Source organism: Erinaceus europaeus, chromosome 3 (assembly GCF_950295315.1).
Source record: "Erinaceus europaeus chromosome 3, mEriEur2.1, whole genome shotgun sequence".
Taxonomy (NCBI): Eukaryota; Metazoa; Chordata; class Mammalia; order Eulipotyphla; family Erinaceidae; genus Erinaceus; species Erinaceus europaeus.
In genome coordinates, this window is record NC_080164.1 from 82,505,871 (window position 1) to 82,530,659 (window position 24,789).

Below are 24,789 nucleotides of genomic sequence, written 5' to 3' on the forward strand. Positions count from 1 at the left end.
GAACAAGGTGCATGTCCTGGAGGGCCTGGTTAACCCTTTCCAGTGCCGAGGATGCCTTGGGAGTTAACTTACATTTTGAGGAGGGCTGTTTATTTCCTTTCACCAGGTCAAACAGTGGTTGGAGGCAGCTTGTAGGCAGATAGAGATACTGCCTAAGCCAATTTAAATTTCCTAGAAAACTTTGTAAAGAAGCAAGAGTAAGGTTAGAAGGAAAGGTGACATTAGGTTTTAAGGGACGAATTTGCATTAAAGAAATCTCTGAACCTAAAAAAGATATTGGAGGAATTAGCTGTATCTTCTCAGGAGCCACAGTAAGGCAGCTTTTCTTTAATGCAGGAATGAGAAAATCATGTAAGGCATAGAGATCTGTATCTGATTTTCCTCATATTAATATGTTATCCATGTAATGAAAAACTTTAAGGCCCTTATGGATATATGGGAAAAGGGCAGATTTAACAACCTCTTGACAAATTGTAGGACTATTGGCCATGCCCTGGGGCAGCACCACCCATTCAAATCTGTCAGCAGGGCTGGCATTATTAATAGAAGGAACAGAGAAGGGATTCGTGCTGTAGTGCAGCGGGTTATGCGCAGGTGGCGCAAAGCACAAGGACCGGCATAAGGATCCCGGTTTGAACCCTGGCTCCCCACCTGCAGGGGAGTCACTTCACAGGGGGTGAAGCAGGTGTCTATCTTTCTCTCCTCCTCTCTGTCTTCCCCTTCTCTCTCCATTTGTCTCTTTCCTATCCAACAATGACAACAGCAACAATAACTACAACAATAAAACAACAAGGGCAAAAAAAGGGAATAAATAAATAAAATAAATTTTTTTTAAAAAAAAAAAGAAGGAACAGAGAAGACAAAACGTTTACAATCTTGCAGATGCAAGGGAATAGAGAAAAAACAATCTTGTATATCAATAGCTATGATTGGAATTCCCCCTGGGAATTGCAGAAGCAAGAGGCAAACCCCTTTGGGGGGAGCCCCCGACCTGCATGGTTTTATTTACCACACGGAGATCTTGAAGGAGGTGCCATTTTCCTGAGGGCTTTTTGATCACAAAGACAGGAGTATTCCATGGGCTTCATGAATGACGAATGTGTCCCAAGGACAACTGCTCTTGGACGAGCTCTTTTAAAATTTCTAGTTTATCCCTAGGTAAAGGACACTGTTACACCCAGACAGGCTCATTAGAAAGCCAGTGTAAGCTCATTAGAAAGCCAGTTTAAGCGGGGTGTTTGGCTACAAACAGTGGCATTTAGTATTGGGGGTGCTGATTAGATCTGGTTGTGGGAGCGGGTGTTATGCTCTGCAGAGCATAACATCTGTGGATATCCTAACATCAAGACATTCTAGAAGATCCCTGCCCAATAGGTTGGTGCTAATATCAGCTACCAATGGGTAGAAGTGTCCAGTAGAACTTTCCGGGTCTTCCCACATGAGTGAATCTCGTGTGAGAAAGGATTGGGTCCCCCTCCAACGCCATGTATACGAGGTCCTGGGAGGAGTTCCCTATTTTTGGGAACCTCTGCTTGCCTTAAAATCGTCTTTTCTGCCCCCGTGTCAATCAAAAATTTAAATGGAATATTGTAAGTCTTTACTGTCATAGTAGGGTGACTGTGTTCTAAAACAGGGGTGGTCCGCAAAATCTCAGGCCCCGAATTTGTACCATTTAGGGGCGTGCCATCTTTATGAAATTTGGACCAACAATCTCTCTTCCAGTGAAACCCTTTACAGCATCTGGGACACACTGTACGTGGCTTCTGGCTCCCTAAGTGAAATCGGGGTTGCCCTGACTGAAGGCGGGGTTGCCCTGACTGAAGGCGGGGTTGCCCTGACTGGAGGCGTAGTCGCAGCTTATCAAGACATTGGTTACACCAATGTCCTTGGCGACCGCACTGAGAGCAGGCCCCGTTTTGATTAAGTGGGGTAACTGCATAAACCTGTGTGATAGTGGTTGCCCCATAATTGCCTGATGTAAGTTCCTGTGTCGCTAACATCCAATTATCTGGGTATAGGTGTTTAAAACTAAGGCATGCCTGACGGAATTGTGGTATCATGCCATCCCAGACAATAGAACACAGGAGGAAAGAGTGGATTTCAGGATTATAAACCTTTCTCTCTAAGGTTTGCCTCACCCTTGAGATGAAATTTGCTAAGGTTTCATCAGTGTTTTGGTGAAGAGAGTTAATAGGGACTGAGAAATCTAAATTGGCTGGGGTCACCCTTTCCCATGCTTGTGTTGCTCAGATCCGTACCTGTTCAAAATAACCAGTTGGAAACTTAGCTTCTGCCTACTGAGTTCCAGATTCAAGTGCTCCTGCTCCAAACAAAGCATCAAAATTCCATTCTACCTGTTTATTACTATTTTCTGTGATTGTCTAGAGCTTTCATCATGGAAGCATGCCTTCCATTGTAGGTAGAGGGGGTCTGGGAGTGCAGCACAAGCCAGGTCTTTGCAGTCCTGGGGGGTGTTAAGGTGCTGGTAAAAACTCCTTAAAATGGGCTTGTTCCATGGAGCATGAACACTGTCCTCCTTCATGGCTTGTCTGAGTTCCCTGAGCTCTTTGGAGGAGTATGGATGCCACACCTGAGGATTTTGTCTAGTTGAGGCCACATTTACTGGCAAGCTGTGGATTTGGTTCGATGACACTGGGAAGCGATCTACAGAAGTGGAAGGTGCTGTAGTGTTAGGGGAAACTGAACACTTATCTATGGGGATGGAGCTCTTGGGGTGGACTGCACATGGTTTAAAGTCCTTAAATGCTAAAAAAATATCCTTTAACTCTCGTATCTCAACCACAAGGTCTCTTAATGATGACATATCTGCAGGGGGTGGGGTCAGAGAACCGGAAGCCTCAGAGGAAGCATGGGGTGGTGCCAGAGAAGTGAAAGCCTCAGGAGAAGCTGAACTTGGGGCAGCATGGGGTGGGGTCAGAGGAGGAGCTTCCGAACACTTGTACGTGTCTGTGGGAACAGAATTTTTGGGTCTTGCTGCTGATCACTTAGGGTGTCTAAGTCTTAAGCACATGTGCTTTAACTCTCGTGTCTCAGCCTCAAGGTTGCTTATCTTCATGGCAGACCACGTTGTACATATCTTGTAAGTGGCAATTATAGCTATGAGAACCCACAGTGTAGCAAAAATTAAAGTGTCTCTGAGAGCGAGAACCTGTCCCAGGAGAGAAGGAAATAATGTCTGGGACACCTCCTCATAAAACAAAAAAAATCCCATGGTGAGTGGAAACACAGGGCCACAGAGTCAGGCGGCTGCCATTTACCTGTGTCTGGGCAGCTTTTCTGGACCTCAGGCTGGGCGTGAGTGCGGGACACGTTGGGCACCAGATGTTGTTGTGCGTGGGCCATGGAGAAGAGAGAGAGGGGGTCCGGAGCGAGGAGGAAACACAAATCTTTATTTGCACTGACACCTCAGAGTTGGGTGCTAGAGAGGCAGGTTGGGCCACGTGGAGGTAGTGAAAATGGCTGCCTCATGCAGTAACCTTTCCTGTGTCTGAACACCAAAGTGAAGCACTGGCAAGAGAGTGAGGTGTGGAAGAAGGGCTTTTGTAGGAGTAGCTTTCGTGAGAATGGGAAGGGGGAGGAATAACCATAGCACTCCAGGATAGGATAATAACTCTTGTGAGAATGTGAGGGGGGAGGAGTAACCAAAGCACTCCAAATATCATGGGGATATAGACAATGCCCTGAGGGCACAACATGGCTGAACAGGCACTCCGAGAATGTCCCAACTCTTGTGGAAACTAGCAGTAGCCTGAGGGGACAACATGGCAGATGTGACTGCATCGGCACAATTTCCCAGCAGTTGATGCTGTCTTTGTGGCCTAACATGTAGTCTATTCTTGAGTATGTGCTGTTTGGATTTGAAAAGAATGTGTATTCCAGTTTTTTGGGGTAAAGAACTCAAAATATCCAGGAGGTCTAGTCTGTCCATCTCTTCATTTAATTCTCTTGTTTCATTGTTGATTCTCTGCTTTGTTATCTGTCTAAGTGTGAGAGTGGGGTGTTAAAGTATCCCATTATTATTGTATTACTATTGATGTATTTCTGTAGTTCTTTTGGTAGGTGTTTGATGTATTTAGATGGTCCCTCATTGGGTCCCTAGATGTTAATAATTGTTAAGTCTTATTGGCTGATTGATCCTTTTATCATTATGTAGTGGCCTTGCCTATCTTTTATTACTTTATTTAATTTAAAATCTATTGTGTCAGATATTAGAATGGCTTTTCCTCTATTTTTTTTGTGTGGTCCATTAGCCTGTATGGCAGTTTTCTATCCTTTCACACGTTAAGTCTGTGTTTATCTTGTTGGGTCAGATGGGATTCTTCCAAGCAGCATATGGTTGGGTTATGTTTTCTGATCCATCCCCCCACTATGTGCCTTTTGATGGGTGATTTTAAGCCATCAAAATTTGGTGTCATTGGATTCTATTTGCTTGGCTCCTTGATTTTGCACTTTAGGGGTTTTAGGAGTGGACATTTTTTCCTTGCTTGATATAATTCATTATTTTCTTCTCATTCAAACATGTTGTCTAGTCAGAGATCATTTTACAAATTGATACATTTTGAAGATTAATTGAGCTGGGGTATCTGAGTTGTAGCAGAAGAAATAAAGAAAAAAGCTAAGAACACTGAGAAGGAAGGGTCTTAGCAGCAAACCAGATACTTCTGTGGGGAAAGAAAAATACACATTGCTGATTTAATATTCTGTGGCTATATTTTCTGACATATGTATTTCTAGACTGGAGGAGGTCTATATTTCTAAAGTGAATGGATATCTGTATAGAATCTGATCTAATAAAAAGGTCCTTACTTAGTTTTAGTTCGTCCAGAACTAATTTATTGTTAGCTTATTTTTATTCGTTTCTATTTTATTTTATTAATGGATACAGACAATAAAATTTAGAGAAGGGGGGTGAGATAGAGAGGGAAAGAGACAGAGAGACAGCTCCAGCCCTCTTTCACCACTCGTAAAGCTTTTCTCCCCACAGGTGGTGCCCAGGGGCTTGAACCTTAATCCTTGTGCACTGTAATGTGTGTGCTTGACTAGACATGCCACTGCTTGGCTCCTTGCTAATTTTTTTTCTTAAATAGTTATTTAAAATATATATTCCAATAGACATATGATAGATAAATGTTAAGGAGATAGATAGATGGTTTATAATAGGTAGATAGATGATAACTACATAGGCATTTGTAAAGTTATAATTATAAACATAACTGTAGACATAGTTATATAATATTTTCACATGCATATATATAGATATTAATTGCAAACAGGAAGAAATAAAACAATATTTTATTCACCATGTACATGGTGTCCTTTCTGCCCATTCTTTCCTTATTTGCTTTTTACGGTTTTCTTTTAACTGAGGAAACACTGTCTATGTGCTGTCTACAATTACACATCTTCCCCAAATATGTACCAGCCTACCTCACCTCCCCCCATCCCCTGTACCCTTTCCCTCCTGCATAGGATGTTCTTACTCTTCCCCTGATAGTTTTCTTATTTTATTAATATCACCTTGCATTGTAGACCATGATTGTCAGATAAAAGGAGGCAATTAAAATCTTTACTAAGTACAAAGCCCCCCCAAAATGGTATTGTTACTGATACTATGTCAATGCTGTGATCTTATCTTTCAAAATAATCTTTATTTGTATTAGTTTCTAGAAACATTATTATGAGGTATTAATTACTTAATGGAATGTCTTGCTACAATGTTTTCCTTTTTTTTTCCTGTGAATGTCATCCAGAAACCTAGGTAGTATGGCATACTACATGGGTAGGCTACATACCAGGACCACTAATGTCTATGTCTCCCACTACTGTCTAAATTGTGATATGAAGCATTATTGCATAATTTACTCTTTGTGGAAATGACTTCATTTGTTCTGGTTAATTTTTTTCTACTATATCTTTCCACTTTTGAATTGTTATTTTTTTTAACTTCAGTGGGCTAAAAAGTACACTTCTTATTCATATATACTGTATGCTCCCTCCAATAGGAAATACTATTTTATGTTCATTTGCATTTTCATAACTACTTGAAAATCTTGCTTTGTAATAGACAGATTAATTTGTTTTTGTAAAGACACTATTTGGTAATGAAGAAAGATGGTCTAACGGCCAAACTATTAAATTGTAATTAAGTATCTGTGTTTTTCCTTTTCTTGTTGCCTTACATTTGCAAATTATTATTTTCAGAATAGAAGTTGTTAACAGTTTGCTCATTTTAATTAGTGCTTTGTGATCCTTTGTGTTCTTCCCTTTGTCAGAGGAAGGTTTCTGGGATGCATTGGATCGACCTTCCCGTGGTGCATCCCGTGAGTACCCATTCATTGGGGAAACTGAAGATCCTTCCTAGCCGACTGAATCCACATGGATCCCAGTCACTTTCAAAGCCATTAACTGGCTACAGAAGAAGGGAAAACGCTAGAAGAAGAAGGAAGGTTTCTTCTACTAATTTGATAGTGTTGAATACATCAGCCTATATGTTTCAGGACTTTGCATTTCTCACTGTTTTTCTCATCTCACTCTTCCTTATTCTTTCAGTTTCTTAAAATACTTTTTTAAGCTTCTAAATTTTGCCTAAGAATGGGGTAACTTCATAATACTTTCAAAGTAGAATTTCTGATTTTTTTTACCTGAATTTATCTGATCTCAGATATTTTTCTGCTTCAAACTGAATGTCTCTTATTTTTATTAGTGGAAGGAACAATTATATATTTTCTCATTTCTTCACATGTTCCTTAAGATGAAACTATTTAGGAGAGAATTATTTACTGTATGTTTTCATGATATCCCTCTGCAGTGGACTGCTGTAACTCTGCATATATTGAATGTCTTATTTCCCTGCTTGTTTTCCTTTATTACAGATACTTATAAATATTTATATATATTTTTAAAATCAAACAAATGCTTAGAGAGAATGTCAGAGTCTGTTTGGCTCCTCTCTGCATATGGAAATGAGGTAAAAGAGACCCAGGGGTTTGATCTGCTCAGTGTGAAAGACAGAAAGCACATTTGCTATAATGTTTTTGTTGTTATTATTTTATTTTTTTGCTTCAGTTTGAAGTCCCATTGTCATCTCACTTTTACCACTTAATCTCTTTCAGAGAAGGTGGCTTAATGAAAAGGAACACAGATTATGAAGGAGTCTCTTAGCAAAAGTGGGAAGCACTAAATATCACTGGAAAGGAATGGTTAAGGAAGGTTTCACATATTCATCTTTTCCTGTTACCTCCCATCATGCATTGAGTTTGGGCCAGCAAGTTGGTTCACCTGGCACTGTGCTGACTTTATCATGCATGTGATCCTAGTTCAAGTGTGTTCCTCAACTTGGTGGTTGCGGTTGGCTGGGCTGATATCCTAAAATGGAGTCTGTTAGACTAACATATATATGCCTCTGTCTGTCACTCATAGTCCCACCAGGGAATGGATATTTCTCTGTAAAGGAAAGGACAAACAATAGATGGTTACATTCAGCAAGGCTGCCTCTTTCAATGTATCTGTATCCAGCAGAAACCAGACATGAGGAATGTGGAAACCACCCAAAGAGGCGCTGAGAGAAACAAAGTCTTTTTATCAATGGACAGACACGTTCATCCACTGCCTACCTTTTTTTCCACCTCCTCTGCCCATAAAGACCCAATGTACTCTAAATTCAGGTTAGGAGTTTGCTGTATTGCCTCTGCCTGCTCTCTCCAGCATTTACTTTCATTCATTCATTCATTCATTCATTCATTCATTCATTCATTCATTCATTCATTCGTGTTTGCTTGCTTGCTTTTTCTTTATTGTTTTCTTTCTTTTCTTATTATCTACTACTTGCCTCTGTTTCTCTTTATTTTGTGTTGTTCTCTCATATCACTCCATCTCCTCTCTCCCTTTCTCTCTCTCCCCCTATTTTCTATGAAAAAAAAAATGAAGTGGAGAAGTCCCTGCCATGAGGACATATACATATATTTGAATGTGACCAGAATGGTTTCTCAGTTTAGAGCATATAACTTGCATACCTGAGGTTCTAGGTTCAATCTCTGGCACTGAATATTGAAACAGTGATCTAGTCTATCTTCTTATGCCCATGGGGACAAAACAAAAGTGTGTGTGTGTGTGTGTGTGTGTGTGTGTGTGTGTGTGTGTTTAAAGGGACCACAGGTAATTCAACAATAAAACACAGGACATGAGATCTACATGCCTGAGATCTAGAAGGCTTCAGGTTCACCACCTTATGCATGATCTGAAAAGTTTTTTAAAATCTTTTTCATAAAAATAAATAAGAAAATAAGTCTGGCAAAACAGGTCACTTGAATATATGCTACTTTGCTGTGTGCACAACCCAATATTGAATCAGTTTCCACCACATTGCAGGAAGCTTTGATATTGTGACCTCTTTCACACACTATCTATCTTGGTTTCTTAGTCTCTACCTAATAAAGTAAAACAAAATAAAATATAGGCTCTATAGAGGAAGCGGTAGGTTCCTGCTATCTTAGGGTTTAAGAAGGCAATAGATAGTTATTACTATAATCACATTATTTGGCAGTAGGATTAACTTTGAAATATCCCTTTGTTAGGATTTGCTGTATCATACATAACATTATCATAATTTATGTCCTTTGATATTATTGGTATATAGCTGTGCCACCAGTTGCTTCTATTCTCTCTGGTCTAAGCTTTTAAGGGAGTCAACATTTCAAAGACTCAGCCTATTGTCTGTGCATTAAAAAGTTTGAGACATTCAATCAATTTTCCCCCTCTCATATTCATACCAAATGATATCACATTTGCTGATCCCAACCTAATCAACACAATGAGTACCACCTCGGTATGCTTCACTTCAGACTGTCCAGAGACGTCAGGCATAGGATGTCAACCTATTCAGCCTCATTACTTGGGTGAGACTTTCCCTTTCATAGGATTCTCTAATTCCATTCCAGGTGGTTCACTTCCCAACAAAGTCTCAAAACTTATATATAGACCAGGTCCCATGAGATAGGGCATATGTTCACATGCATCTATAAATTAGGGCAAAATATATACCTGAAATCAAAAGTACACAACAGTCTACAGTGAGTCAGTGTGATGTTCATGATGAAATAGTGTCTACTTAGACTTAGATACCCTCCTCACCTGCCGGGATGTCGGCACTCCTGTGAGGAGAAATCCAGCTGGAAGGCATACTGTCCAGTTCTCCCTCGCTCGCTCAAGAGATGACACAAAATAGAGACAAGAGAAACTGGGGATAATGGAGGCACTCTCATTTAATGGCAGAAAAATATGGGTTTAAATAGGAATTCAGACAAAGAACATATTTCAAACATGTCAGAAATTACAGGTTTCTTAAAGGTCAGCTTGCCCCTATGGTAGGGGTTTGGTATGACAGGAATTGATGAGATACAAGACAGTTATTCTCTATGATGCAAGCAACTTAATTATCCAAAGGTATTTGAGAGAAACATAGGAATTAAACCAGTAGGGTGAGACAGAGAGAAGATGGATATCAAAGGCCATATAGTTTGGAATTTCTCTTGTCTGGGGTCTGAGATGTATGATGGAGTGTGTGATAAGGTGTGTTCTCCTCTGTGATTAGAAGGTGAGGTGAACTTTGAGTAAATGAACCTTAAGGCAGGCAGCCGTGTGGCCTGCAGTTAATGGAGAGAGGAAGTGAGGTCTCTGTGGGCTTGAGAGTCTGGAAGGGAAGAACTAAATCTGAGAGATGGTTTCTTCCCTTTGCTCACCTTGGCAAGAAAGACTTACAAGGGGGTATCTTCTCAGACCTCCATCCAAGGATGGGGGGAGTTCTCCCTAAGCTCTATCAAGCTTACACATATCCCATCACTCATCTACTTCCTATTATACTTCATTCACTCACTCCCAAGCTAATCTCATCAAAGTAAGGACTGCAAAAGCTGAATAAGGGCAAGAGACTGGCATACTTTAACAATGACTCTTTAGTCACTATCAGGCTACCCATCAGATGGGGCCCTAGTCGGGGAGTCTTGAGATTCCCAAACAGACATGATGGGCCTAGACCTTGAATAAATCCCTCTCTCCATTGTTACTAGTCATCTCTATCAGTAACAACAAAACAGACCCCTTTGTGTACCCCCATAGGACCTTGCCCTCAACTTGCATCACCAACGGTAGAGAATGTTCCATCCTCTGATGGGAGGCTGGACAACATACTCTATCTACATCTGAGGAATATGTGTCCTCATATAGGGGCATTTGGAATGTTCCTACTCATGACCACAAAATTTGAGGTAGGATCTACAGGGATGAAGAGGTCACCTAGGCTCTTCAGCTGAATATGGGCCCCAGATCACATCAATTTGATAGGGTTTACAGTAAAAAAATATTTATACCCATTTTCCATATTAGGGAGCTACTCTCTTCCCTGATCTTGCTGTCTGTTCCTTTTCCAGCCATGACATCATATTCCCAGACAATAACTAGAATCCACCTGCATATCAGATTTCAGGCTCAGGGAAAAAAAAAAAAGAACTAGTATAGCCACAGGCCCTTTGGACTATAACTAAAATGTGCTTACCAGCTATCTACAAAACAGAGCCCCCCCCCCAACTCTTCATCCGCATTACTCCAGCCTTTAGGTTCATTATTCGTCAACAACTTGTTTGGCTTTATATGCTAACTCTCTTTTCAGCCACCAGGTTCCAGATGCTAGCATGATGCCAACCAGACTTTTCTGAACAGACAAACCCACCTATGTGACCTGGAGCTGCAATTCCTTAAAACCACACCCCACTATTGAAAGATAGAGATAGGCTGGGAGTATGGATCAACCTGTCAACAAACATGTTCAGTGGGGAAGCAATAACAGAAGACAGACCTTCCACCTTCTGCATCCCACAGTGACCTTGGGTCCATACTCCCAGAGTGTTAAAGAATAGGAAAGCTATTAAGGGAGGGGATGGGATATGGTGGAGTTCTGAGTTCTGGTGATGGGATTTGTGTGGAGTTGTAACCCTCTTATCTCATAGTTTTGTCAGTGTTTCCTTTTTATAAATAAATAATTAAAAATCAAATAAAATTTATTAATAAGTCAGGAACCTATTAATGCCACCTCGTTAGAAAACCGGGCTTTGGCAGATGTAGTCAAATTATGACAAGTCTATGCTGATTTAGGTTGGGCCTAATCCAAAGTCTTCTTTTCTTATGTAAAAATGGCCTGGATTTGTGGGTCTGATGTGTTTTTGAGCTTGGATGGTTGACACTCCCCCCCCCTGAAGCTTGTCTATCAGACTCCCCTAGGCATGCTATCCTTGTGGTCCAGCAAGATGTGGCCAAAGTTCGAGGCGGAATTCTAACCTTCCTATCAGCCTAGCCACATTACCCACCCCTCCTTCCTCTGGTGGGCTTAGCCTTCCTTATATTTCTATTTCCCAGTTCCTGCATCACCATGCACACCTTCTCATTATTTTGCTCTTTTCCATTATAAGGAAATATTGACTTCATTGGCCAGCTGGCTACTTCCCCTGCACAGCTACCCCTTTATAAACTTGTCACTGCATCAATAAAGTTGTCCCATTCTCTGAAGTGGAACCTTAAGGAGGTTTGTGTATTGTCCATTGCCACAGTACACTAGAAGACCTCATAGGAACTCGCCCTGCCTCTGCTAGCCCGTGGTTCTCCACTCTCTGCCTGTCTCCTGGTAGCCAACAGGCAGGCAGGGATGTGGGAGCCGGGCTAGCTCATTCTGCCCCACCCCTGAGGAACCCCGACATGAATTGGGGCCAGGTGGTGGTGCATTTGTTTGACTACACATGTCACAATGTGCAAGGAGCCAGGTTCAAGCTCCCGGTCCCTACCTGCAGGGGAAAATCTTTGCAAGTGGTGAAGCAGTATTGCAGGTGTCTCTCTGTCTCTCTCCTTTCTATCACCCCCTTTCCCTTTCAATTTCCAGCTGTCCTTATTCAGTAAAGAATCATAAAAAAATAGGTGGGAGGAGGACTTGGAGCACAGAGACATAAGGAAAAGGTCATATGATGATGAATGCAGGGGTTGTACATAGCACAGTGGGTTAAGCACACAGGGCACAAAGTGCAACTGCCAGAGTAAGGATCCCAGTTCAAACCCCCAGCTCTCCACCTGCAGGTTGCTTCACAGGTGGTGACACAGGTCTGCAGGTGTCTATCTTTTTCTCCCTCTGTCTTTCCCTCTTCTCTGTTTCTCTGTGTCCTATCCAACAACAGCAATAATAATAACCACAACAATGATAAAACAACAAGGGCAACAAAAGGGGAAATATAGCCTCCAGGAGAAGTGAATGTGTGTTGCAGGCACTGAGCCCCAGCAATAACCCTGGAAGTAAAAAAAAAAAGAAAGAAAGAAAAATGATGAATTCCGAGGTTTGCGTGATGCACCCACAAGCCATGTAATACCAACAACTTCCAGTTAATTCCAGAAGTCAACAAAATATTCTTTCAGAGACAAGGATCATCCAAACCTAATTTTGTATTTCTAGCTATTGGGCTTGCAAGGGAATAAATGCTAATCATTTTAAGCCATCCAGTGTGTTTCTACTCCCATGAGTCATCTGCCTAGGAACAGCTGGTTGCCATGTGTGACTTGTTCTACAAAATTTCTCTTGAGGGCTGACAAGATAGCTCACCCAGATATTATACCTGCTTTGCACATAAATCAGATCTGACTGCCACCAGCTTTGTTTGTTTGTTTGTTAGTAACCTCTCCCCCTTTTCTTCCTCTCTTCCCCTCTGTCTCTCTCTGAAAAGGTCATGTCACAGTGATGAAGTCCCAGCAAGGATTACATAAAGGAAGAAAGAGAAGAGTCTTATGTGAATGCTAACTATAATAAGAATTGTCTGACATGTTTATATAGCTCTTTCAGTTAGCATAACTCTCCATACAAAATTGTTTTCCCTTCTTTATATGTAAGAAATCTGTGACTCCTGACATTGTAATTGTCTGTAGTTTCCATAGCAAATACATGGTGGATCTCCACGTCAAGTCATGTTTGTCTAATTTATTTCATCTTGATCCACTTGCAACAATTCTCCTAAATTTTGCTAACATGTGAGTACTGATCAGCATTTTTCTGTCAACATACTATTTAACAGACATGAGATTAAAAATTATGCAATATTCTTTCATTAATAGATTATTTTTACAAATTTGTAGCGTGGTTAGGCAGAGATAAGGGGAATGACATTGTTAAATTACTCTAGCAAAAATTGTCTATGGAAAGTTAGTGAATGTTTTCAGGAAGGTCAATGCAGTTGAATTTCATCCATTAATGTCTACATGTGATATAAACTTAGCTATCCATTAAAATGGAAATTATCAGGGGGACAGCCTCCATTGTACAGCACCAGAGGAGCCACGATAAATTTGTTAAGCAGAACAGAAAGTAGCAAATCAAATTATCTTTTACAGACATTTAAAATATGCATCTCTGAAATGTAAGATTGCCCACACCCCCAAATTCACCTCCAGGAACTAAGTTAGTAAAATGAGTTTCCATGATGTCCATATATGGTTTAGATACTTCCTTGTAACTCTCTGCATTTTCTGCAAAGCTATTGCACTTATAATCATAGAAACAGAGTTTAAGGTAGAATTTAAATAGAATAATATGGTTGTATATATATAGGAAACACTGACAAAACCATAGGATAAGAGGGGTACAACTCCACACAATTCCCACCACCAGAAATCCATATCCCATCCCCTACCCTGATAGCTTTCCTATTTTTTAACCCTCTGGGAGTATGGGCCCAAGGTCATTGTGGGATGCAGAAGATGGAAGGTCTGGCTTCTGTAATTGCTTCCCTGCTAAACATGGGAGTTGACAGGTAATCTATAATCCTAGCCTGCCTTTCTCTTGTATATTTTTTGCTTCCAAAATTTCTAATAAAAATGTGCCTGAAAGCCCTGAGTCATGTGACTTTTCCATACTGCTGTCTGGGTTAAAATACTCATTGCTTCTATGATAAAAGCTTCTTTTCACATTTTACCATCTCTCAGTCTGAATGCATATTAAAATCAACTTCATACCGTAGCAAAATTGCCAGCATTTATTTATTTTCTCTTTCAGTGATGCATAATTTACTGGTATGTCTTCAAATTGATGGCATCTTAAAACTGTTAAAACAGACTATGTATCTGAGAAACTTGTGCTACACATACTATTTGGGTGGGGTTTACATAGAGACTCTGCTAACTAGTTATAGCCCACTCCAACCACTCTAGGCTTGTCCTGTGAGAGTATCTTACCAAGAAATAGACAGATCAGACAAATGTGTACAGGTTTCCTCAAAAGTATGAACTGAGGATATCTTTCCTAATAAGTCAAAAGAAGATGTTTTCAAAGTTGGCATTTATCATTTATCAGGTGTGCATATTTACTTTGTACTATTTCTTTCTTTCTGTTTTTGCCTCCAGTGTTATCTCTGGGGCTTGGTGCCAGCACTACAAATCCCTTGCTCCTGGTAGACATATTTTTATCTATTTTTTTCCTTTTTTTCCTTTTTTTGTCTCTAGGGTTATTGCTGAGACCCGGTACCTGCACTATGAAGCCACTGCTCCTGGAGGCTATTTTTTCCCTTTTGTTGCCCTCGTTGTTTATCGTTGTTATTTATATTGTTGTTGTTATTGCTGCCATTGTTGTTTTATAGGACAGAGAGAAATAGAGAGAGAAGGGGAAGACAGAGAGGGGGAGAGAAAGATAGACACCTGCAGACCAGCTTCACCATCTGTGAATCTACCTCCCTGCAGGTGGGGAGCCAGGGGCTCGTACTGGGATTGTTACACTGGTCCTTGTGCTTCGCACCATGTGCGCTTAACTTGCTGCACTACTGCCCAGCCCCCTATTTTTTAAATCTATTTTATTTGACAAGACAGAAAAATAATTGAGAGGGGAGGGGAAAATAGAGACAGACAGAAAAGGGGAGACAGCTGCAGACCTGTTTCATCACTGGTGAAGCATCCCTTCCTGCAGATGGGGAATTGGAGGCTCAAACCTGTATTCTTGTCCTTCATAATATGTGCCTTTAACCAGTGCATCACCACTGGCCCCTACCATTTCCTTAAGGCTTGTTGATTGTCCACTCTGACTTATGGGGCCTATAGTTATTAGTTGTTGTGTGTGACAACACCATCCATTGTGTGGTGCCAGGCATTGCTCTATATTCTACTCTCTTTTTCCTGTTTGCACGTTCTTTCTACCTGCAAGTCCATTCTAGTTGGCTCCCTCCATGTTGGCCATTACCGTTTGTACCTAATAGTGTCTGCATTCCTCCTTAAATCTCATCACCAGTTACAGAACAGAATGAGTAAAGCCCATTTAATAGTTACTGTTAGACACCAGAACTCTAACCTCTATCCCTAACTCTTCTAATCACCTTGCAAACACTAGCTTCTCTGGACACTGAAATTCTTCTTTGCTATCTTTGCAGTAGTGTGTTTATTTCCTCAGGCCACTGAATGACATGTGGAGACTTCACACAACAAAAATTAGGGTGTTTTTTGTTTGTTTGTTTGTTTTTAAGTTTCAGAGACCAGAAGTCCAAGTGCAAAAAGAAAAGAAGGAGGTAGGGGGAGGGGTGAGGAGGAGGGAAAAATGAAAAAAGAAAAAAATAAAGAAGGAAAGAAAGATAGAAAGAAAGAAAAGTGGAAGGGCTATGCTTCCTTAAGGGTCCTAGAGGAAAATGTGTCCTTCCACTCTTCCAGCCTCTAGTGGCTGTTGTTCTTTGGGTGATGGCACCATCTCTCTCTCTCTCCCTCTCTCTCCCTCTCTCTCCCTCTCTCTCTCCCTCTCTCTCTCCCTCTCTCTCTCCCTCTCTTCCTCTCTCCCCCTCTCTCTCCTTCTCTCCCTCTCTCTTGCCTTTCTTCTGCATGTGCATGAAGTCTTCCACTACCTTTCTTTTACATGTGACACATATATCTCACAATTCAAGAAAATGTACATAATATTTCTCCTGGATTGAAGGGTACAATTTCACATCTTTCAAAAATACATGTTTACAGCTTTGTCCTACCACTAAAATTCCATCTCCTCTACTATGGGGGAATTAGACTTTCCACACGTGTCTAGTCATGTCTGTCCCCAGTTAGTAATATCAGATCTGCAGGCATAGAATAAGAAGTGTGTTTATTTATGCTTCACCCTATCTTTCCCCTTGCTTTGTTGATCAGATCTCACAAGGGTGAAATCATCAGGTATTTGTCTATCTCCTCCTAATTTGTCAAAGTATTTTCTCCTATATTAGGTAATTCCCTTGGGCCTCAAGGATAAGGACCTGGGCATGATTGAAGAAGTCAATCTAAGTCCTTATTAAGATCACTGATGGGGGGGTTGTATCTTAACCAGTATTACATCTGTACAGGTTATTACAGATGAGGACACAGCTTAAAGCTCCTGTGTCCCACTCATAGAGGAAAGCTTGAGGAGCAGTGGAGCTGTGATGCAGGTATCTCTCTTCCTATTTCTCTACCTATTCTCTGTTTCTAGCTCTCTATCAAAATGAAAACTGAAAAGGGAACAGTGGAGCCAGGTAGGCACTAAGCCCCCCTCCAGACACATATCACTAATGGAATATGTAACCCTCATTTTGATATACACAATTCAATGGTTTTTAGTTCATGCTTTTTTGTAAGCATGTAGATATCTTAGAATCCAGGTAGTATAGCATGAATATGCATGAATACATGTGAGTATGTCTATGAGTGTGTGTGTGTGTGTGTGTGTGTGTGTGTATGTGTGTGTGTATGTGTGTGTGTGTGTGTGTGTGTGTGTGTGTGTTTCTTTAGGCAGAGGATCAGTGCTAGACCATGGGGACTCTTGAAGTTGCAGGAAGACATGAGGGTTGATTAAGTCAGCTGACTGAGGAAAAGTGCTGGGGAGAATTGGGATATAGAACTTAAGGACTAAGTGCTGCCAAGCAACACACCCGTATCTAATGTTTAATTAATGACTTTCTTCAAAAAGATGATATATTCACCTCCTCCGCTGGAGACATCAATTAGCATAATTTCTGTACTCTCGCACTGGTTTTTGCCACATTTTAGTTACTTGTTTTTCTAACATGAGCTGACTTACTTCTCTATAAATCAGGAAAGTAATGAGCCACAGTTCCTTAAGATTTCCTCTAAGGAATTGAAAAAAAAGTCCTTCCACTCTTATTGTTTGCCGGCTACAGGTTACATTGTCCTTCCTTATCCTCTCTGTTAAAGTCTGGACAATATAGTCCCATAAGGTACTTACTGTGCAGTCATTTTCTTTACTTAGTATACATATTATATGAGAGAGAGAGAGAGAGAGAGAGAGAGAGAGAGAGAACCAAGGCATTGCTAGACTACACATCATTTTGCCTGGCTAACATAAGGGGCATTATGGATAATGACAATATTCTCTACTCAAGAAAATCTTCCTTTGTTCTCCATTTGACTTTTTAAAATGCCTAGATATAGTGTATCAACATTTGAAAAACTTCAGAATATTTCCAACATTCCTTATTCCCGAAATATACAGACTTGCCAAGCTCTTTTAAAATGCAGAATTTTATATCAAATAAAACATTGAAAATAATGCTATTTTGACTAAAATATAAAAATGGGCAAGGAAAAAGCACTATAGAGAGTACTTAAAGAAATCATGGTGCTATATGCTTGTGGGTTTTTAACATCCTGAAGCTGTAGTTGATAAATCTGCAATAGAGATTCTCGGCAATTTGCTGAGAGAAGCTGTATGTAAGTTTGTGTCAAGTCAAGCCATATTTTCCACACACTTTAGTAATAAATACCAGTATTTTAGAATGTAGGAAGTCATTTATTTACTTGCATTTCCTATAGTAGTGGATTTTTATATTGGAACTGTCTTTAAAGTAAGGTTTTCTATATTACACCATTATCGTTTTGTAGATGAGGTGAGGAGGTTTTTTGTTTGTTTGTTTTGTTTTTTTTTTGTAAGGATCCAAAATGTTTTTCCTTCAGAAATCTGGTTTATCAAGATTATAAAGAAGGTGAAAAAGCCAACAAGGAAGCTGCTGTAGCATCAACTAACTTAGAAGTTATCTGCTTATTAAGTTGAAATACAAGATCAAAAGAGAAAACACAGTAGAACCTGAAATGGAATTGGTGTACAAACTCTTGTATTTACTGTCAAATGTAAAACATCAACTCCCCAATAAAGAATTTTTTTTAAAGAAGTTATCTGCTTGTATACCTTTGGTGATATATTTCACCTTCATAATTACCAACACAATTTATTATGCAAATATCAACCTTAGTGTTTGTTTATTTAAACAGCCCAAACAAGGAGAGTGAGCAAAACCACACTATCCCAATTTTTGTTAATTTTATGTAACTGAGTTCATTTTACCTTTTACCCAGCACCCAGAATAAAACATCCAAATGACAGCAGGCTTGGGATTTGATTGCTTTCGTTTTATGGCTCAAATTAAGAATTAATTCATTTATCTCTTGATAAATATGCAGAGAAGATTATGGCACTTTCTTTTTTTTTTTTCATGTCTCTAAATGCTCTAGTTTCCTTATTATTTTGGATGAGATGCTGAAGGGGCTTAGATTTTCAATAAATCTTCATTCCCATTGTTAATGTTCCTGGCAAAAGAGAATATTTAAAATATGAGCTTCTTATTTATTAAGTGTTCATCCCTTTGCTGTCTGCCACTTGATCTTGTTGTTTGTACCCCTTTTCAGATTTTTACATAACCACGATTACTTTAAGTTCCCATCTCAAATGATCTAGTCATTAATCAACTTTATTTTCTAATATTTTATATTAACTCTTCAAACCATTTTAACCTGGAAAATTACACAATAAAATAGTCTTTATTGTCCTTCTCTTCAAAAAATCTGTTTAATCTCTCTTTATTTTTAGTTGTAATTTAATAAATTTTATTTAATATTATTTTGCAATTAGGGTTATTGCTGGGGCTCAGTGCCTGAATTATTTCACAATTCCTTTTTTTAAAAAAATCTCTTTATGGGAGTCGGGCGGTGGCGCAGCGGGTTAAGCGCACGTGGCGCAAATCGCCAGGACCTGCGTAAGGATCCCAGTTCGAGCCCCCGGCTCCCCACCTGCAGGGGAGTCGCTTCACAAGCGGTGAAGCAGGTCTGCAGGTGTCTGTCTTTCTCTCCCCCTCTCTGTCTTCCCCTCCTCTCTCCATTTCTCTCTGTCCTATCCAACAACAACGACATTAATAACCACAACAATGTTAAACAACAAGGGCAACAAAAAGGAAAATAAATAAATAAATAAATTTAGAAAAAAAATCTCTTTATTTTAAAGGGTCTTTTTTAATCTTTATTCATTGGATAGAGATAGCCAGAAATTGAAAGGGAAGGGAGACATAGAGGGAGAGAGAGAGAGAGATACCTGTAGCCCTGCTTCACCACTTGCAAAACTTTCCCCCTGCAGATGGGAACTGGGGACTCAAACCCAGGTCCTTGTGCATTATAACATGTGCGCTCAACTAAGTGCGCCACCACCTGGCCCCACTTCACAATTCCTGGTGGTCAATTAGTTTGACTGAGAGTGAAAGGAAGGAAAAAAATATGTGTGAGAGATAGGGAGAGAGAGAGAGAGAGTCCTGCAGCAGTGATCTAACTCTCCTGGAGTTTCCTTCTTGCAGGTGGGGATCAGAGGCTTGAACCAAGGTCCATGAACATCCAACCCTTAATTTTTATTTATTTATTTATGGAGAAATGGAGAGAAGAAGGGAGAAAGAGATGGGGAAAGATAGACACCTGCAGAACTGATTCACTGCTTGTGAAGCAATCCCCCTGCAGGTGGGGAGCCAGGGGCTTGAACCAGGTTCCTTATGTAGTCCTTGCACTTGGCGCTATGTGCTCTTAACCATTATGCTACTGCCTGACCTCTAGTTTTTAAAATTTTAATCATGGTAATATTGACTTACAAAGCTGTATATCACATAGTCACTACCAACAAACTACCAGAAGCTGTTGGGCCTCCTCTACTATTATAACCCACATTCCTCATAGTCCTTTGACCTCAGTTGTACATTCAAAATCTAAAGATTAGTTTCCTTTTGATTTGTATCCCTTGCTTTATTACTTTAGATTCTACATATATGTGATATTGTCTCTTTTCTTTCTATGTTCAAAAATAATTATTTCAACCAGAACAATATACAAGGTAGTGAACACAGAGAGAGATTAGTAAGAAAAGGTGCAAGAATAGTTTAATAGTTTAATGAGTAAGATAAACAAAAATGCACCATGCTACTTTATAAAGCTGTTTTTTTTTTCTTTGAGATATTAAGATACCAAAGAAAAATAGTTCAACAAGATATTCTTTGAAAAACAGTCTTCGGAGGCAGGGGTAGATAGCATAATGATTATGCAAAGAGACCCTCTTGCCTGAGGCTCTGAAGTCACAGGTTCAGTCCTTTGCACCATCATAGACCAGAGCTGATTAGTGGCTCTGGTATTAAATTAAAAAAAAATAATAATCTTTGGCACTTCTGGAGTTGTAGCTATGGGATCTGTGGAGGTGGGGCTCCAGAATACATGGTAGGATCATCTGCCCTGGGAAGTCCATTTGATATCATGGTAGCATCTGGAACCTGGTGGCTGAAAAAGAGTTCACATATAAAACCATACAAATTGTTGACTAATCATGAACCTAAAGGCTAGGATATTACAGATGGAGATTTGCAGTCTCCATTTTGGAAAAATCTAGTAGGTCTATTTTAGGTATATTCCAAGGGGCCCATGACCCAACTATTTTTTGCCAGCATCTGACATGTAATATGCAGGTGACCTAAGCTGTTGTCTGGGGGGATGGTCTCATGGTCTTGTATGCTACAGCAAATCCTAACTGTAGGATTTTCAAAGTTAACCCAATTGCCAAATATTTTTGGTTATAGCTATAACTATCTATTTCTCTCTGTTTTTTATTTAACAGGACAGAGAGAAATTGAGAGGGGAGGGAATGACAGAGAGGGAGAAAGAGAGACACCTACAGCACTTGTGAAACATCCTCCTGCAAATGGGATTAGGGGCTCATGCCCAGGTTCTTGTGCAAGTAACATGTGCAAGCATCACTATCTGACCCCTTTCTTACCTATTATGATGGCTGTGGAATTTATCTTACTGGAACCAAACAGTTAATATTTCTCTTTTCTTTTTCTTTTTTTTAATTTGTATTTTATTTAAGAAAGGAAAAATTAACAAAAACATAGGGTAGGATCAGTACAACTCTACACAATTCCCACCACCCAATCTCCATAACCCACCCCTCCCCTGATAGCTTTCCCATTCTCTATCCCTCTGGGAGCATGGACCCAGCGTCCTTGTGGGTTGCAGAAGGTAGAAGGTCTGGCTTCTGTAATTGCTTCCCCGCTGAACATGGATGTTGACTGGTCGGTCCATACTCCCAGTCTGCCTCTCTCTTTCCCTAGTAGGGTGGGTCTCTGGGGAAGCAGAGCTCCAGCATACATTATTGGAGTCTTCAGTCCAGGGAAGCCTGGCCGGAATCCTGATGGCATCTGGAAACTGGTGGCTGAAAAGAGAGTCAACATACAAAGCCAAACAAATTGTTGAGCAGTCATGGTCACAAAGGTTGGAATAGTTGAGAGGAAGTGTTACGGGGATACTCACTGCAAACTCTAGTGTACTTCTGCTTTCAGGTATATATTTTGCACTGGTTTATGGATATGTGTGACCATGCTAATTTACAACTGTGATTTGTTAACCCACTTAGCCACAAGTGGGTACAGGCAAGCATGACCAGGAGTGATGGTAAAGGTCTCAAAACTTAAGCTGAGGGGGTCGGGCAGTAGCATGTGGCGCAAAGCACAAGGACCCGGGGAAGGACCCTGGTTTGAGCCCTGGATCCCCACCTGCTGGGGAGTCCCTTCACAAGCAGTGAAGCAGGTCTGTAGGTGTTATCTTTCTCTCCCCTCCCCTCTGTCTTCCCCATCTCTCTCCACTTCTTTCTGTCCTATCCAACAACGAATGACATCAACAACAATAATATTAACCACAATAAGGCTATAACAAAAGAGAGGGAAAAAATGGCCTCCAGGAGCAGTGGATTCATGGTGCAGGCACTGAGCCCCAGCAATAAGCCTGGAGGCAAAAAAAAAAAAAAGAAAGAAAGAAAAGAAAAAAAGTAAAAAGAAAACTTAAGCTAAGCTCAGGGGCAGTGGGACCATTTTGGTACTAACAAAACAGTTGGCGGAAGGAAAGCTGGGAATGGGGGGGGGGTCATAAATCTTTTTTTTTTCTTTGAATACTAAGGAGAAAATAATTCTTCAAGGCTATTATCCCCCCAAATACCCCCTACCCAGAGGCTAGAGATCAGCAGGGTGACCCTATACTGACATCAAAAACACAAAACCAGACTGGTGACACAGGGTAAAATCTCCCCTGCCCCACCAAACTATAAATGGGAAATGCAACACTTTAGCCACAGCAGCACCTCCTGCCCACAATAGTGAAAGTAACACTAAATTTGGAAACTGGGAAATACACATGCAATAATAACAGAAACCCCAAATGACCAGACAGACACAGATCTAGAAAATGACAGAGATAGAGTTCAAAGTAAAAGTGCTTAATAGTCCTCTCTGATTGGATTTAAACCTAGCAAGCATGACAAGCAAGTAGAAAGTTCTAAAGAAGGCACCATAAATTGTCTAATCAAATATCTACTACTTAAGTCTAATCACCCTTGCCGCATATCCCCTCAAACACGAAATCTACTCGACTAATTACACAAGACAAAGTCAGTCAGATGTATCTCCTAATCTTGTCTGACAGTATCAGCCTTATGTCATCACTTGATAGTTTTCTCCAGAACCCTACCCCACTAGGGAAAGATAGAAACAGACTGGGGGCCAGGCAGTGAAGCAGCAGGTTAAGCGCACATGGTGGAAAGTGCAAGGAACAGCAAAAGGATCCCAGTTCAAGCCCCAGGTTCCCCATCTGCAGGGGAGTCCTTTCATGACTGGTGAAGCAGGTCTGCAGGTGTCTTATCTTTTTTTTTTTATATAAAAAGGAGACATTAACAAAACCATAGGATAAGAGGAGCACAACTCCACACAATTCACACCATCAGATTTCCATATCTAATCCCCTCCCCTGATAGCTTTCCTATTCTTTATTCCTCTGGGAGTATAGACCCAAAGTCATTGTGGGATGCAGAAGGTGGAAGGTCTGGCTGTAGGCGTCTGTCTTCCTTTCTCCCTCTCTGTCTTCCCCTCTTTGCTCCATTTCTCTGTCCTACCATAACAATAAATAATAACCATAACAATGATAAAAAACAACAACAAGGACTACAAAAGAGAAAAAAATGGCCTCCAGGACCAGTAGATTCGTGGTGCAGGCATCGAGGCCCGGCAATAACCCTGGAGGCAAAAAAAAAATTGTCAACCCATATCTTTGACATTGGGAGAACAACTACAGTTTTCAAGGAAGGGAATGGAAATATAGAAATCTGGTGTGTGTGGGGGGGAGTTGGGCTGTAGAGCAGCAGGTTAAGTGCAGGTGGTGCGAAGCACAAGGACTGGCATTAAGGATCCCAGTTTGAGCCCTGGCTCCCCACCTGCAAGGGAATCCCTTCACAGGTGGTGAAGCAGGTCTGCCGGTGTCTTATCTTTTTCTCCCCCTCTCTGTCTTCCCCCTCCTCTCTCAATTTCTCTCTGCCCTATCCAACAATGATGACATCAATAGCAACAATAATAATAACTACAACAACAAAACAACAAAGGCAACAAAAGGGAATAAATAAATAAAATAAAAAAGAAACTTAAAAATAAATCTGGTGTTGGGAAAAGTATGGAAACGGAATCCATGTTATCCCATATATTTGTAATATTAATCACTAATTAAAGATTGCTGCATCATCAAAGACAATATAAAAATACAATGTGGTTCTAGGTGATGGTGCGCCCAGATGAGTGTGCACATTACTATGCACAAGGACCCAGGCTTAACCCCTTCCTCCTTACTTGTGGGGTGGAAGGCGTCTCCCTAAGTGGTGAGGTTCAGGTAACTGTCTCTCTCTCTCTCCATTCCCATTTCTCTTTATGTGTATAAAATAAAATTGAATATTAAACAAAAAAGTTTCATAAAATAGCAAATGCAATTCCTCTTAAACTCCAATGGTATTTTTTAAGGGTCAAGAGTCATGGAATGTATTTAACTTTGCAGAAGACTTAGTAGTGAGAGCTCTACTGAAAAAGTAGTGGAGGTATATATCTCAGCTTCACTGTACTATAGCACAAAGTGATAATAACTAGAACAATGTGGTATTGAAATAGAACAGACACAGAGATCAATGGAACAAAAATGATTATCCATGGTTAAGTGTAATATTTATAGACAACAAATGAATAACAAAAAACTCAAGAATTTTTAATGGAGCAAGAAAATCTCCTTATTCAATAAAAGCTCTTACAAGACTATGTCACATGAAAAGAATGAAATTAGTGTGATGTCTAACCCATACAAATATATATACAGAGAGAGAAGTGGAAGATACAGAGAGACCAGAACACTGCTCAGCTCTGGCTTATGGTGGTACAGGGACTGAATCTGGAACTTTGAGCCCAGGCATAAAAGTATTTTTGCATAACCATTATACTGCTGCCCCAGTCTGAAGAAAAGGAGGTCTAACAAACTCCTCGACAATAGTCCTAGGATGCATTTAGGGACTCAGCTCCAATGGCAAGGGAAACAAATGCACACACAGGCACACACGCACGCACACACACATGGACCATAAAATTGAAGATATTC